Raw genomic sequence first — 17,120 nt, 5'->3', positions numbered from 1 at the left:
ACTTACTATTCGCCAGATAGAAGCTATAGATTCCATGTTTATGTTAGCTCTCCCACTCAATTGCACTACCGTGTTCCCAAAATGTACGTATCACCCTGACCTAAAAGTAGGCTTAACTAACAAATCAAAGAACACGAATAGCCTCCTGAGATTGAGCCTAATCATAACAGGATTAAGATCATTTGATCTAGTATCAACTAGGCGATATTGACTTGAATAGATATTACGGTAAGTTTAATAAATCTAAGTCAAAGTTCAATATCGGTCCCTTCCGATGCATACTCCATGCATCCAACCTGAGCTTTACTTTAACCAATGCTCTGGAAAGAACATAATATTTCTCCAAATGCAAGTAAACTCTGTTGTAGATTATCATATCAGTAAAACCCTATGTCTGATAAATCTAGGAATCTTTATTCACATAGTCATGTTTACTTTCCAATGTGTTGACAACACAATAAATACGATCAAGTATGTGAAAAGGGTTTCAGATGAATTTATACATTATGTACATATAATCATGAAATAAATCATGTGAACCATGCAACATTAAATGTTATTTCTGATCTATATTAATGAGTAAATTTGATTATATTGAAATGAGTTTTATTTAGGGCATAAAACCCAACAATGGCATGATTACTTGCGAGTTCGTGTTACACTCGACATCAACGTTCCATTGAAGAGGAGAAAGAAGCTACGTCGTACTGCTGCTGAGGAAGGATTCTGGGCTATTTTCAAGTATGAATATGTTCCTACCTTCTGTTTTATTTGTGGAATATTGGGTCATTCGGATAGGTTCTGCCCTCAATTGTTCGTTGTGCCTGCTGATAAAATTGTCAAGCCTTATGGGGCTGGTATGCGTGCCCAGCCACGAAGACAGAATCACTTGATCGATTCGAAATGGCTCAGAACTGGCGATGAGGAAGACGACTCCTTCACTGGTGGTGCGACTGGTCCAGGTTCATTTCCCTCAATCAACGCTCAAGGACAATCTTCTTCTTTAGGAGGAGTTATGACCACCAATCAAGGAATATCGACAGGTAAATTACCTGTTATTATTTCAAATCAATTTGAAGGAGTGAATATTGGCAAGTCAAATATTCAAGGAATTAATGTTGTTGCTGATCCTATTCACGTGGGGACTAATATGGAAACAAGTGAGGCTTCTCCTTTGCTTGTAATTGATACTAAAAGAAGAAGGACAAATGAGGTGGGTTCTAATGGGCCTGATGGAGTGGGCTTGCAAAATAGTGACAATATGGATATTTTAGTTTGTGATGATGATACTGAAGAGGGCTCAAAAAATGGGCTTTTGGTGGGTACTGGTTCCCAGGCCCACCGCTCATTATGAATATACTAAGCTGGAATTGCCGGGGGCTTGGGAACCCACGGGCTTTTTAATTCATTTCGGATCTTGTTATCCAGAAGCGGCCCAATCTTGTTTTTCTTTGTGAAACGTTATGTCGAAAGAATTTGGTGGAAAAGCTTAGAGTGGCTATCGGTTTTGAGGGCATGGTAGCTAGTGATGCTCGTGGTCATAGTGGTGGTGTTGCGTTGTTGTGGCGGTTTAGTGATGAAGTTGTTTTGTTGGGTTATTCTTTGAATTATATTGATTTAAAGATAACCACGGCTAGAGAAGCTCCTTGGAGGCTTACCTTGGTGCATTATCGGTGATTTGAATAATGTAACATCCCAGGCGGATAAAAAAGGTGGGCATCCGTACCCACAATGGTTACTTGATGGTTTTTGCAAAGTGTTGGAGGATTGTAATCTTAACGACTTGGAGCTCTCAAGTTATCCATTCACTTGGGAAAGGGGTCGTGGTTCTAATAATTGGATTGAGGTTCGCCTTGATCGTGTTCTTGCTTCTCATGATTGGACTCAACGTTTAATAACGACCCAGCTTTTTAATCTTAAAGTGACGATCTCGGATCATTGTCCTATCCTTCTCCGTACTGCTGCGATAAATCTCTACCATTCGGTTGCTCAGTTTCGTTTTGAAAATGCATGGCTTCGTGAGCCATTGTGTCGGCAAGTAATCCTAGACAGCTGGGAAGTTTGCGCGGGGCTGACTTTAACTGACAAAATAAAATATTGTGGTGAGAAATTGATGGTTTGGGGTCAAGACTATACGGGCAATTTTAAGAAGAGGATTGCTAATTGTAAAAAAGAGATCTGAAGGCTTAAATGGTGTACTGATGAGGACTCTATTGCTCAGTATAAACGGTCTGTTGCTGCTCTTGGGGAAGTGTATACTGTTGGGAATTATTTTACCAGGATCTTAGATCTACTCACAAGTATGTTTATTAACATCCTAAATATGAACTTTCTAAAACGATAAATTAAACACATATAAAGTTAAGAAAACCTTACATTGATGCAGCGGAATAAATGTCTCCTTCCACTCAGATCTCTAACCCTTGATTCATTTCTGTAGCAGAGTATAATCAAGATCTGAGCCCGAATGTCCTCCTTCTTCAAGCTTTGATCCTTCACAGTCTTCTAATCTATGATTGAGTTACTGCTTGCTGTGTGTGGGCACTTACTCTTTCACTAGGGTCACGAAAAAGATGAAGGGAAAAGAGAGAGAGGTATTTCGGCCAAGGTAGAAAGTGAGGGAAGGCTCAGTTTTTCTGAAGAGAGAAAATTCTGTCAGAAAGCTAATGAAAGCATGTTTTGTGACTGAGCCATCACTTTCTATTTATAGGCAACTACTAGGTTTAGGTTAGGATTTATTTGGCATTAAAATAATGAAAATATTAATTTGAAAAATCTATTTAAGGGGCCGGCCATATGGTGTTATTGGGCCTCACTTAATTTTGCAATTTTATCAAATTTTATCTCTATTTTCTCAAAAACGCCAATTTTTCAATTCTAACCTTTTAAATGCCAAAACTAATTATTTAATAACTAAAATATATTATTAAATAATATTGTCATTTAATTTAATTATTAATTAGACATATAAAGTCTATTAATAAATAAATAAACCTAGAAAACTCTTTTCCTTACAATTTCACCCCTGTTTAGTGAAAATTCATAAAATTAGATACAGTCTAACTTTAGAATTATAATTGATCAATCACGAATCAATTAATGAGTCTTACAAGTAGAATGTTCTCAACTAGAATGGGGACCATGGATCTATATGCTGAGCTTCCAATAAGTGAACCAAATTTACCAAGTAAATTCCTACTTATTAATTCTTCATTGAATCCACTCTTAGAACTTAGAATTGCACTCTCAGACTTATATAGAGCATATTGTATGTTTCACGATACCAATATACTATCTCATTTAACCATTGTTATAATCTTATTGTGATTTAAAGATCCTCTATATAGATGATCTACATCGAGATGGGATTTCTTTACCGTTCTCACCCCTCAATGTATTTTGCCCCTTAAAACACTTAGCTACCTGTAAATGGTGTTTAGTGATCTAATAATTAGTCAGTTAAACAAGAGCTCATCCATTTACTTCTATTTGCTAAGCTCGAAGGGAATCATCACTTGACTTCTATACACCAGTAGAAGCTATAGATTCCATATTTATGTTCAGCACTCCCACTCAATCATACTATCATGTTCTCGAAATATACGTATCACCCTGACCCGAAAGTAGGCTTAGCTAATAAATCTAAGAACATGAATAACACTCCTGAGTTGAGCCTAAGCATATCAGGATTTAGATTCTTTTAATCTTAAGATCAACTACTGATATTGACTTGGAAAGATATGTATAACGGTAAGTTTGTAATATCTTAACTTAGTTGCAATATCGGTCCAGTCTAATGTATACTCCATACATTCGAAACTAGTATACTTTACTAATGTCCTGGAAAGAACATAACACTTACTCCAAGTGTAAGTACACATCATCGTTGATTATCACATTAGTGTAAATCCAATAACACTGATGAAACAGGGACCAAAACTTTTGATTCATATGATCACAATCACATTCCACTGTGTTGACGATACTGTAATTGTGAATAAACATATGATCTGGATTTAACTGATTTTGTGTGTATGAATGTAATAAACATATTAAACATGTTAAACATATTAAACCATTAGCATGTAAAATTCATGCAAACATCAATCACTTCAAATTTCTTATATTGATAACTAATCAGATTGTAAAGAGTTTTATTTAGGGCATAAAACCCAACAAACTCCCACTTGCACTAATATAAAACAAACTGCGCAAATAGGTCAATCTGATGTCTTGATCTTCAGATCAAGTGTAGTATATTTGAATCCACCCAAACTTCTGGAAACTAGTTCATAAATACACTTATGAAACATCCTTTACTATATGCTTTACTCATCAAGGGATACTGAAATCTTTACTGTTTCAAAAGTACATCTGAATTAACAGAGGACATATCTCTCATATTTTAAAATATGTAATTGAGATAATACAGTGTAGACTTTTCTTCAGTGATATAACTTTCTGGTATTTTTGAATAGACCAAGTTACAATTCTTCTCTGGTAGAGCTTGAATTATTATTCAATAATTCCTCCACCCCCAAAGTAAGCACCATCTCATATAATTCGAAATTAGATGGTGAGATACAAAGACAACTGATACACAGTTCCTTAATATCTGACATATAGATCACTTTTATAAATCCTTCTTGAATATCTTCTAATGTTCCCTATTTGATTACATCTCAGATAGCTCCCACTCAATAGCAGATGTCTGGTTAAATAATACTTTTAACCTCTGATTGTTTAGAGAGTTACCTAGTTGTGACTTTTGTGTTAGTCTGAAACTTTAAGTTTAGACTAAGTCATCAACATAGCAGACTAGTATTTGAAGTGAAAAATACATGCCAGAGATAAAGTAATCAAAATTAAGATACCATCAAATTTTATGAGGATTAAGAATTCTTGGTTCAAGTCATTCGAATGGACTGAACTAGAGTTCTTTATCTTATTCTCATAATTCTGATAAGCTATACCTATCCATGTGAATGGTTAGATTTGCTTTTCAGTAGTGTTCTTAAGTACCTATCACAATTATCAACCTAATGAAGATGGGTATAGAACTTTAAAATTCTCCCACTCAATTAAGGTAGTGTGAAACTTTAACAAAGAACTTTTAAAGGTATCAAACTTTTACTTACAACAGTAAAATCGAAATGGAACATACAATCAAGATCAAGAATTTATGTTGACAATAGCTGACTCATTATATTACTTCCATGTTTAAAGAAGATATGTGTTTCATAGGGAATTGTGGAATGGACTCCACCCCTAAGAATATACATATAGGGTACTTGTGGATAACCTCCACCCCTAAGTATATAGAGATTATGTAATATCCCAGAAAATAAATAATATTTAAATGGACATATTTTATTAAATATGTAATTACTTGGAAAATGAAGTAGGATTATGATCTTACTTAGATGAATTTTTGAGAAATTATTTAAGTAAATATGTTATTTTGGGCCCGGTAATTGTGGAAATTTAGCTATGTGGTTAGCAATGTCACGACATTAAATGAAAGAATTATTTTGAGAATATCCCGGATTAAGTTAGAATTTTATTAGAATGTCGGAATGGGGAGTTAGTAAAATTACCAAAATGCCCCTAGGGTTTTCTTTTAAAAAAAAAAGTGTGAGAGGGGTAAATTAGGAATTCAAGAAAATATTTTTTTGACTTTCCCTCTTTTCTTTGCTGCTGCTCATTTTATTTAAAAAGGAAAGAAATTTTTAAAAAAAAAAAAGAAAAGAAAAGCTTTTTTTAAAAGGAAGAAGGAGTTTCCTTCCAAGTGAAGCAACTTTTTTTTCTCCATCTTCTTCTCCTTTTTCCTTCGAGCAGCTGAACCAGCCTCAAGAGGGATTGGTTTGCTTCAGCCAACACCAATTTTCTGAGCTAAACTCCATCTCCAAGTTGACCTTGCACCCTAGGTAAGTTCACCCTTCAAGTCTTGGTGTTTTCTTAAGTTTTCAAGCTAGGTTTTGTTATTTTTTTGAAAATTTTCAAAGCTGTAGGTTTAGTGAGGGTGTAGGTTTGTTATCCAAGTTAAATATGGTTTGTTAATGCATGTTTGGATTGAATTCATGGCTGTTGGGATTGATTGGAGAGTGAGGAAGCTAAAAGAAACTTGATTTCTTCACTTGAGTATGTGATTTCAAGCTAGAGATTGAACCATTGTGTTTTGCAGCTTAGGTTATGTCATATGTATGTTAATAAACTGTTCTGGAAAGTTTGGATAGGTTTGGAAGGGTTTTGGATCGATTTTTGGTGAAAAGGAACTATTGTTCCTGGTCTGCGAGAAGCCGGTCGGCCGGATGGGTTACGGTATACCGAGAACCGGTCGGCCGGTTACACTGCAGGGGAGAATTTCTTCGGGTTTGTTTTATGCTCAGTTTTGACCCGGGGAGTTTTGTACTATCTGTTTTAAATTAAATATGGGATGCTTGACCTAAATTAGGGTTGTTGGGAGTTAGGTTACGTTTGATTTCTAAATTAGGGTTTTAAATCCGGAATATTATGTTAAGGTATTTATTGTGTTTCTCAATTGTCGTGACATAGGACCGGGATTGCCTAGCTTGTTTTTCCACCCAGGTCGGCCATATTCTTGACTTCTGAATTAAGGTAAGAAAAGTGGTAAGCACCATATGTGGTTAAAAATCAATGAATGAATGGAGGTGATCTTGATTATTATCATGATATTGATTAAAGTTTATTAAGCCTAGGTTATTACCTAGGGTTGGAAACGGTTATTACCGTTATGAGTAATTACTCTTGAAACCTCGGTTAGGTTTCTTACTTATCGTTTGCGCTATCGGGCAACGATAGTGACATATTCAGCTCGTATGTAACGAGTGGTAAAAGTGGTACTTTATTAAGTACCAGGAATGTATGATGTTTAAGAAAATGCCTGTTATTATCGAATAATGAGTAAACATAATGGCATGAGAATAAGTTGTTAATCTTTTTCTTTCAATTATTGTTTTTGTCACTTTCTTGCTGAGTCTTTGTGACTCACTGGTGCTTTATGGTGCAGGTAAAGGAAAAGCTAAAGTCGAACAACCATGAGTTATGGTCACAGCAGCAATGTACATACCAGCCACAGGCAGCCCAGTTTACAGGATGCTCTATTTTGATTGTATTTTGGAAAATATAAAGTTTATGTTGTAAATTACTTTGAAATCAGTTTGTAAATATTTTGGAAACAGGGGGACCCCATAAATCATATTACTTATCTTTTGTTAAATAGTTTTAAAGGATGAGTTTTTAACTATCAAAATTTTAATTACCCACACTTTTAGTATAATTACATCTTATGTAATTATTGGTATTTTAAATAAAGTGCACACACGTGGCGTCCCTGTTGGACAGGGCGTTACAGATTATGATCTAATTCTCTTAGTGTGATAGAGTTTATGTGGAGTTGAATACTATCCAGAGTTCATTAGATATAAAAGATCGTTGAACTGCATAGTTTTCTTAACTTTTCTCCACCCCTATCAGATCATAAGATCCTTTTATTAAACAAATTCTTAATAATTGTTTGAGAATTAACAATTATTGATAAACATAGAAATAATTTCTAGTGTTTATTTAATATAACTCTATGAAGAGTTGTAAATATTATAGAATTTGCATCAATAATAAAAACAATTACACATACAAACATACAAATATAATGTGGTAATAATTGATGAAGATAAATTAAATGAAGCTCAATTTCATAAATTGCAATGGTGATTTCGAAAATAAAACTTTATTAATAAAAAAAAATGTATTGCAACAATATGAGAGAAACAGGGATAAATATCCCTGACTAAAATTTGAAATCCAAATTGTCTTTAAACTAAAACAATTAATTCAAATTGATGAGCTTCATCTTCATCTGGACGATTTCACCCTTTGGTCCAGCTTTCTGATCCAACTCAATTGAGTTCAAGTAGCTTGGCCTATAAGAAGAAGAAAACAAATAAACAAAGTTTAGTCCAGAATCATAAATCCAATTGGATAACAATTCACTAAACTTTTAAAGTTTATTAATGGAAATACCTTGTTTCTTTGCAAGAAGTTTAGGACACTGGGGTTTCCAATGACCTTTCTCATTGCAGTAGAAACACTTTCCTTTAAGTGTAGCATCACCGGAAGGAGCAGCCTTTTTAATGGCTTTTGTTCGCTTCTTGGTGTTGTGCCACTTCCTCTTCAATTTGGGCTTTGAAGCAGATGCAACATTTGCTTCAGGTTTGATCGTCCCATTACCATTCCCAGGATTGTGAGGTTTACTCCCTTTCTTCTTGGGTCCTCCAATCAAATTTTCATAAGTTTGAAGGTCATTGACTAATTCATGAAAGTCAATTTCCTTCTTATTCATGACATAATTTGATGTGTATGGTAGAAATGCTGGAGTCAGGCTATTCAAGATAAGACTAACTTGAGTAGCACTGTCCATTTCAGCACCATGATCCTGGGCTTCTTGGAAATAACTGGACATGAGGAGAACATGATCACGCACGTTTTGATGAGGTTCCATCCGTGCGTTAATATACTTCTTAGTCGCGTCAAAGCGTGACTGAAGTGATGCCTTACCGAATAGCTCATTTAACTTCGTCATAACTTCAGCAGCCTTCTCAGTTTTAGAAAACCGAGTTTTGAGGGTGTCAACCATGCTAGAAAGCATAAAGTATAGAGCTTTGTCATTTGCTTTCTGCCAACGCTCATACTTTTCTTTCACAGCTTTGGATGCATTATCCCCAGGCACTTCAGGTGACGGCTCAGTTAAAACAAACAAGACACTTTCTCCTATGAGAGCAATATTAATGTTCTCATTCCATTTATTAAAGTTAGATCCATTCAGCTTATTTTCAGTCAACAGTGATAACATGGGATTCATTTTGATAATACAAGATACTACAAAATAATAGAAATCAACAAATAGAAATTAAATAATGGTTTAACACACAAAAACAATTCAGAAATTATAAGCACATAGGAAGTAGGAATGATATGAGAAAATACTTAAAAAATTCAATCCTAAATAATTTCCAAGGTTTTCAACAAACTGATATCAGTGTCCCGTTTAGGCGAGAGTCAAAGCTACCATCCATTGAATAGAGTTGTCAGCTCATCTAAAATGTTAAACATTCTAGCAACCTTTTATTCGATCAAGATCAGAATCCAGCGTTGTCCCGTTTAGGCGAGAGTCAAGGCTATTCTATCTCATGAGCTTCTACCATTGTTTCGCAATTTGCAAGTCAAATATGGTCGCCACCATTAGGGTGATCTATACCATATAAAACACTTACAAACCACTTATCATGCGAGATTAAACGGTGCGAAATTGCTAATGAACGTTCCTCCATTAGGGAGGATTACTCACTAAAACAAACGCGGTGTAAAACCCACAATGGAGATCGAATATCTTAATAATAATAAAGCTCATTATTTAAAATGTATTTTCTTTATTATTCTAATAAATAAATCTCATTAAATTCTATTTAAGAATTAAAATTCAAAAATAAGAATTTAATATAATATTTATAAAATTATACTTAGATGGTGATTGAAATAAAATTAATTATTTCCATCTTAGTAGTAATCTTAAATATAAATATTAAGGAAATTAATTTAAGTTGAATTAAATAAATAATTAGCAACTTAAAAATTTCCTTTGAGAATATATTTATTGGGTTCGAAAATTTAAAGTATATAAAAATACAATTTTCGAAAATAATAAAAAATATAAAAGAAATACTTCAAGCAAAAATATCATCTATCTAGATTTTCTTTTGACTAGTTAATTCAATTTCTAATAATATATATATATTTTAAATTCATTTATTTTAAATTAATCAATTAAATGAAAAAATCATTGACTTGAGTTGGTCCAAGAATTAATGAAAATAATTAATTTACAACTCAATCTATTTTTCAAAATAAAAAAATTCGAAAATATTGCATGAATTAAATGCAAATTTCGAAATTGATTAATAAAAATATATATATTTTGAAAATTATTTAAATTTAAGTTGAAAAATTAAATTTCAACCTAAAAAAAAATAATTTTCTATTTAATTAAGTGTCATGAAAGATCAATAAATATTTAAGTATCATGATGAAAATCAACTTAGATATTTAGATTTTTCAACTTAATTAAATGTATTAAATTCAAGAAATAATAATTAAGTGTAGAGAAGGCTTAATTATTAACTTCTATTTAATACTAGGAAAAATATACTTAATAAAATTGTACCAAAATTAATTATTTAAATAATTAATTTCACAAAGTATAATTTTCCTATTTAAATATTAGAAATAATAAGTAGTCTAGAAATTACTATCTAGAAAATATCTTATTTGACTAAGTATCTTTTCAAAACTTTGAAAAATATCTAATTTAAGTTTGATAAAAAAAATCTAAAACTTAAATAATTTCAAATTTAGATTTAATTAAATATCAAAATTAAGTTGTAACCACTTAATTTGAAGATATCTTTTTAAAGTTAATATTTGAAAAGATATTAACCAAAAAATATCTAAAATATTCCATTTTAAGTTAATATTTGAAAAGATATTAACTTAAAAAATATTTTAAGAATCTTTAATAACTAATGTCTAGGATTCCTCAACTTGATTTAAAATTTAAATCAAATATTCAAATTTAAGTTAGATAGAAAAATCAGTTGATACAACTAATTTATAACTTAAATAGGAATATTTAATTAAATAAGCTCCAGAAAGAATCTTAGTTAGTTAAAATTCTATATTTAATTAAATACAAGAAAAATACAAATAGTTTGTCTAGAATAATAACTAAACTAAAAGTGTTTTTCTTAAAAATTAACTTTAAAATATTAAAATGAAAATAAATTTCATATATTTTAAAAGTTAATTATGTTGCTAATTCAATTTTATTAGGTCAAACTAATATAATTAACCTAGTACAGTTATTCAAATCAGGCAAATGGGCCTTCACAATTGGGGTATTTCATGTGAGGGGGTGCTGGGTTCAGTATGTCGTACCCACTTCTATGGCTCCCAACTCTCACACAAGGCCCAAAAGAGAGGAATTTAACCTTAAAATGAATAACTGTTATTAATTGAATAGGTCCAATAACTAAATGGACCTAAATAAAATCTATCATGGTGTGACATTTTATTTAGCAACAACCTATATGCATCTATATTAAAACAAAATAAACATATAGGCTCACACAGACACACTTTGGATGGGTCCTATCATGTTGCTAGGTCATACACAGATGAAAGAAGATTGTAAAATTTACCTGTTACAAATTATTAACTTGACCAAGGGAGCCATCAGATCATTAGATCTGGCAAAAAGTAACCATGGCTATTTGCAATCAAGTAATAATAGGTTTTGAAAAACTTACACACAAGTTTAAACCATATACTCCTGCAACAAGGTTAGCTGGATAGTTGGAAGTAGGATTTATTTAATTTTAAATAAATAATTTCGAAAAATAAATAATTTTAAAAAAAATATTTAATTAATTTCGAAAATAAAGTTTTAAAAAAAAATATTTAATTTCGGAAATAATAATAAAAAAAATTTAAATTTCGAAATTTTTTTTAAAAAAATATTTAAAATTAAACCTACTATTTTGAAAAATTAGGTTTCAACCAACCTAAATATCATTTCAAAAATTTACTAACTACTTTTAAATATTAAATGTTATTTTAAAAATAAAAATTAAATAAAAATTAGAAAAGATAAAAGAAATATCTTTTTAAATTTAATTTGAATAAATAAAATAACAAAATTTAAAAGTTAGTAAAATATCTTATATCTATTTAAAATTACATGATTATAAATATCTTATTTAAATTTAAATAAGGTCAAAATATCTAAAAAGATTTGATTTTAAAAAAAAATCTTAAAAGATAAGATATTATTAAAAAATATCTTAAAAGATAAGATATTTTAAAATATCTTAAAAGATTTTATAAATATCTTATAAAATCTGACCTTAAATTTAAAAAAAAAATAAGATATAATCAAATTTAATAGATTTTTAAGCAAGAAGATAGATACTAATTCTATTCAAATTCAAATTACACTAATATCTTGAATTAAATTAAAAAAAAAATTAAATTAATTCAAAATGATAATTAGAATTGAATTAGGAATAGTAATATTATATATACAAAACCATACAAAAAATTGGAAGTTAATTACATGAAAAAGCATGAAAAATCGAAAAAATTCGAAACTGTACGGACAGATTTGCGATCGCAGGAAAATATCAGCACAGCCCCGATTTTTTCAAATCTTCAAAAAATCATAACTAATTCAAATAAAATCCAAATTGAGTTCTGTAAAAGGCTAACTTGCTTAATTTTTTCCATACTATCCAATAAAAATAATTCCAGAAACGAAATCACAATTATTTTTCACGAAAATTTCACAAACATCAATCAATCATCAAATAACACTCTATACAACATGATACCATCCAAAGAACATACAAACAATCGTTTTAAAGTCCAAATTTCATGTAAGTAAATCAATTACCATGGCTCTGATACCAGTTGTTGGGAATTATTTTACCAGGATCTTAGATCTACTCACAAGTATGTTTATTAACATCCTAAATATGAACTTTCTAAAACGATAAATTAAACACATATAAAGTTAAGAAAACCTTACATTGATGCAGCGGAATAAATGTATCCTTCCACTCAGATCTCTAACCCTTGATTCCTTTCTGTAGCAGAGTATAATCAAGATCTGAGCCCGAATGTCCTCCTTCTTCAAGCTTTGATCCTTCACAGTCTTCCAATCTATGATTGAGTTACTGCTTGCTGTGTGTGGGCACTTACTCTTTCACTAGGGTCACGAAAAAGATAAAGGGAAAACAGAGAGAGGTATTTCGGCCAAGGTAGAAAGTGAGGGAAGGCTCAGTTTTTCTGAAGAGAGAAAATTCTGTCAGAAAGCTAATGAAAGCATGTTTTGTGACTGAGCCATCACTTTCTATTTATAGGCAACTACTAGGTTTAGGTTAGGATTTATTTGGCATTAAAATAATGAAAATATTAATTTGAAAAATCTATTTATGGCCGGCCATATGGTGTTATTGGGCCTCGCTTAATTTTGCAATTTTATCAAATTTTATCTCTATTTTCTCAAAAACGCCAATTTTTCAATTCTAACCTTTTAAATGCCAAAACTAATTATTTAATAGCTAAAATACATTATTAAATAATATTGTCATTTAATTTAATTATTAATTAGACATATAAAGTCTATTAATAAATAAATAAACCTAGAAAACTCTTTTCCTTACAATTTCACCCCTGTTTAGTGAAAATTCATAAAATTAGATACAGTCTAACTTTAGAATTATAATTGATCAATCACGAATCAATTAATGAGTCTTACAAGCAGAATGTTCTCAACTAGAATGGGGACCATGGATCTATATGCTGAGCTTCCAATAAGTGAACCAAATTTACCAAGTAAATTCCTACTTATTAATTCTTCGTTGAATCCACTCTTAGAACTTAGAATTGCACTCTCAGACTTATATAGAGCATATTGTATGTTTCACGATACCAATATACTATCTCATTTAACCATTGTTATAATCTTATTGTGATTTAAAGATCCTCTATATAGATGATCTACATCGAGATGGGATTTCTTTACCGTTCTCACCCCTCAATGTATTTTGCCCCTTAAAACACTTAGCTACCTGTAAATGGTATTTCGTGATCTAATAATTAGTCAGTTAAACAAGAGCTCATCCATTTACTTCTATTTGCTAAGCTCGAAGGGAATCATCACTTGACTTCTATACACCAGTAGAAGCTATAGATTCCATATTTATGTTCAGCACTCCCACTCAATCATACTATCATGTTCTCGAAATATACGTATCACCCTGACCCGAAAGTAGGCTTAACTAATAAATCTAAGAACATGAATAGCACTCCTGAGTTGAGCCTAAGCATATCAGGATTTAGATTCTTTTAATCTTAAGATCAACTACTGATATTGACTTGGAAAGATATGTATAACGGTAAGTTTGTAATATCTTAACTTAGTTGCAATATCGGTCCAGTCCAATGTATACTCCATACATTCGAAACTAGTATACTTTACTAATGTCCTGGAAAGAACATAACACTTACTCTAAGTGTAAGTACACATCATCGCTGATTATCACATTAGTGTAAATCCAATAACACTGATGAAACAGGGACCAAAACTTTTGATTCATATGATCACAATCACATTCCACTGTGTTGACGATACTGTAATTGTGAATAAACATATGATCTGGATTTAACTGATTTTGTGTGTATGAATGTAATAAACATATTAAACGTGTTAAACATATTAAACCATTACCATGTAAAATTCATGCAAACATCAATCACTTCAAATTTCTTATATTGATAACTAATCAGATTGTAAAGAGTTTTATTTAGGGCATAAAACCCAACATATACTCAGCGTGAAGTCTTTTGGCGTCAGCATTCCAAGCAACTTTGGCTTCGTGAGGGCGATCAAAATAGTAAGTTCTTCCATGCAAAGGCAACTGCTCGTAAGAAAAACAACTCCATTAACTCTCTTTTGAATAATTCAGGTGTGTGGGTTGATTGGGAAGGGGGTCTTTCAGATGTTATTGTTGATTATTTCTCTGTTATATTTACTTCCACTAGCTCTAACTTTGATACTGTGGTAAGTGGTATTCGGCCGACTATTACCAGTGTTCAGAATGACTCTCTGTTACAACAAGTTACACCTGAGGAGATTAGAAAAGCTTTGTTCCAAATGCACCCCGATAAATCGCCGGGACCTGATGGGATGACACCTGGGTTTTATCAAAAATATTGGGATGTGGTTGGTGTGGATGTTATATCTCAAGTTGTTGATTTCTTTGAGACTTGCTCTTTTCCTGCTGATTTGAATCAAACCAACATTGCTCTCATTCCTAAGAAAAAACATGTTACCACTATGAGTGATCTAAGGCCTATCTCTTTGTGCAATGTGGCTTACAAAGTTGTTTCTAAAGTGCTCGCGAATCGACTCAAGATAGGTTTGCCTTGTGTTATCTCTGAAAATCAATCTGCTTTCATCTCGGGGCGTCTTATTTCCGATAACATTATGATTGCTTTTGAGGTTATGCATTACCTCAAACGTAAGCGTAAAGGGAAAACGGGATTTATGGCACTGAAGCTGGATTTAAGCAAAGCTTATGATCGCATTGAATGGGGTTTCTTGAAAGCTATGATGCTCCGTATGGGTTTCCACCCTCGGTGGGTTGATCTTATGATGGCAGCAGTGATGCATGTGGAGTATAAGGTAGTCCATGGTGGTAGGAGTATGGGGCCTATTATTCCAAGTCGCGGTATTGGACAAGGTGATCCATTGTCACCCTACTTATTCCTTCTTTGTGCTGAAGGTTTTTCTTCTTTGATCAAGCAGTTCGAAAGAAATGGCGAGTTGAAGGGCTGTAAAGTAGCAAATGGAGCTCCAACTATCTCACATATGCTATTCGCTGATGATAGCTACATTTACTGTCGTGCTACTGAGAAAGAGGCTCAAAATGTCCTTAGATTGCTTAATTTGTTTGAAGCTGCTTCAGGTCAAAGGGTAAACTATGCAAAATCTTCTATCTTTTTTAGTGCTAATACGCCGATGGATTTGTGAGACAGATTGTGTAACCGGTTGGGGATGGTTGCTGTTGATGAAAATAGTTTCTACCTGGGTCTTCCTTGCACTATGAGTCGAAAAAAGACATCCATTCTTGGCTTTCTGAAGGAGAAGATGGAGAAGAGAATTCTGAGTTGGGAGGGTAAGTTCCTTTCTAAAGCTGGCCGTGAAGTCCTTCTAAAAACGGTAGCACAAGCACTCCCAAGCTATGCTATGTTTGTGTTCCTTATTCCACTTGAAACTTGTAGTGCGCTTGAGAAACTTATGGCTAAGTATTGGTGGGGTAATTCAAAGAAAGCTAGAGGCATAAGCTGGATGAGTTGGGATCGTTTAAGCAAACATAAGAGTTCGGGAGGGATTTGTTTTAGGAATTTACATGACTACAACTTATCTCTTCTGGGCAAACAAGCTTGGCGATTACTAACTAATGATCAGTCCCTTGTTGGTCGAATCTATAAGAGCAGATATTTTCCTCATGGTTCTTTTCTTACTGCTGAGATTGGCAACAATCCTAGCTTTATTTGGAGGAGTATCTTTGAGACTCAATCGATTATTGCAGCAGGGGCACGTATTCACATTGGAGCTGGTTCAAATGTGCCTATTCTGAACACTCCTTGGTTACCCGATCAGTCCAACCTGTGTGTGTCGAGTACTCATCCTGCTCTTGTGGGGGCTTCGGTTAATCAACTGATGACAGAAACCAATGATCAATGGGATGTGGAAATACTTGAGGACCTGTTCGAGCAACGTGATCAGGATCTTATCATGCATATCCCCTTGAATTCTGGTGAAATGAATGACATTTGGTTTTAGCAACATGAGAATTCGGGCTTCTATTCAGTCAAGAGCTGCTATCAATGGTTACAAGCTTCGAAAGGGAGATGGTCTGCTGATATGGAATCGAACCTTTGGCGTTCTTTATGGAAAACCAAAGTTCCTCCTAAGGTTATTCATTTTGCTTGGAAAGCAATCACTGGGTGTCTTCCCACTCGTACTCAACTTTATACCAAACATGTGCCTGTGCAACTTGATTGTGTTTGTTGCTCAAGAGAGGAAGAATTGATTTTCCATGTCTTGGTTGGTTGTAATTTTGCTCAATCTTGCTGGAACTTGTCAAGTGTGCCTACTGGTGCTATTATGGGGACTGAATTTGGTGAATGGATAGAGCAGATTTTAAATAACTGCCAGCCTGTGGTGTTTGAAGAAGCTCTTATGGTGGCATGGGCTACTTGGAAAGCAAGGAACGAACTGCTATGGAATAAAAATGCTACTCGAGCGGCTGAGGTAATTACCACTGCAACAACAGTGCTGAATCAATGGAAAACTGCTGCTTCCAACAGGTTTTCCCTCTGCCTGCTGTCGTAAACAACACCAGCAACAACTACATTAACTGGACAACACCTGCTGCTGGTTTTTTGAAGGTAAATGTGGATGGTGCTGTGTTTTCTGC

Source organism: Cannabis sativa, chromosome X (genome assembly GCF_029168945.1).
Source record: "Cannabis sativa cultivar Pink pepper isolate KNU-18-1 chromosome X, ASM2916894v1, whole genome shotgun sequence".
NCBI classification, from domain to species: Eukaryota; Viridiplantae; Streptophyta; class Magnoliopsida; order Rosales; family Cannabaceae; genus Cannabis; species Cannabis sativa.
The sequence above is the reverse complement of the archived record's forward strand: the minus strand, read 5'-3'. Positions refer to the sequence as shown.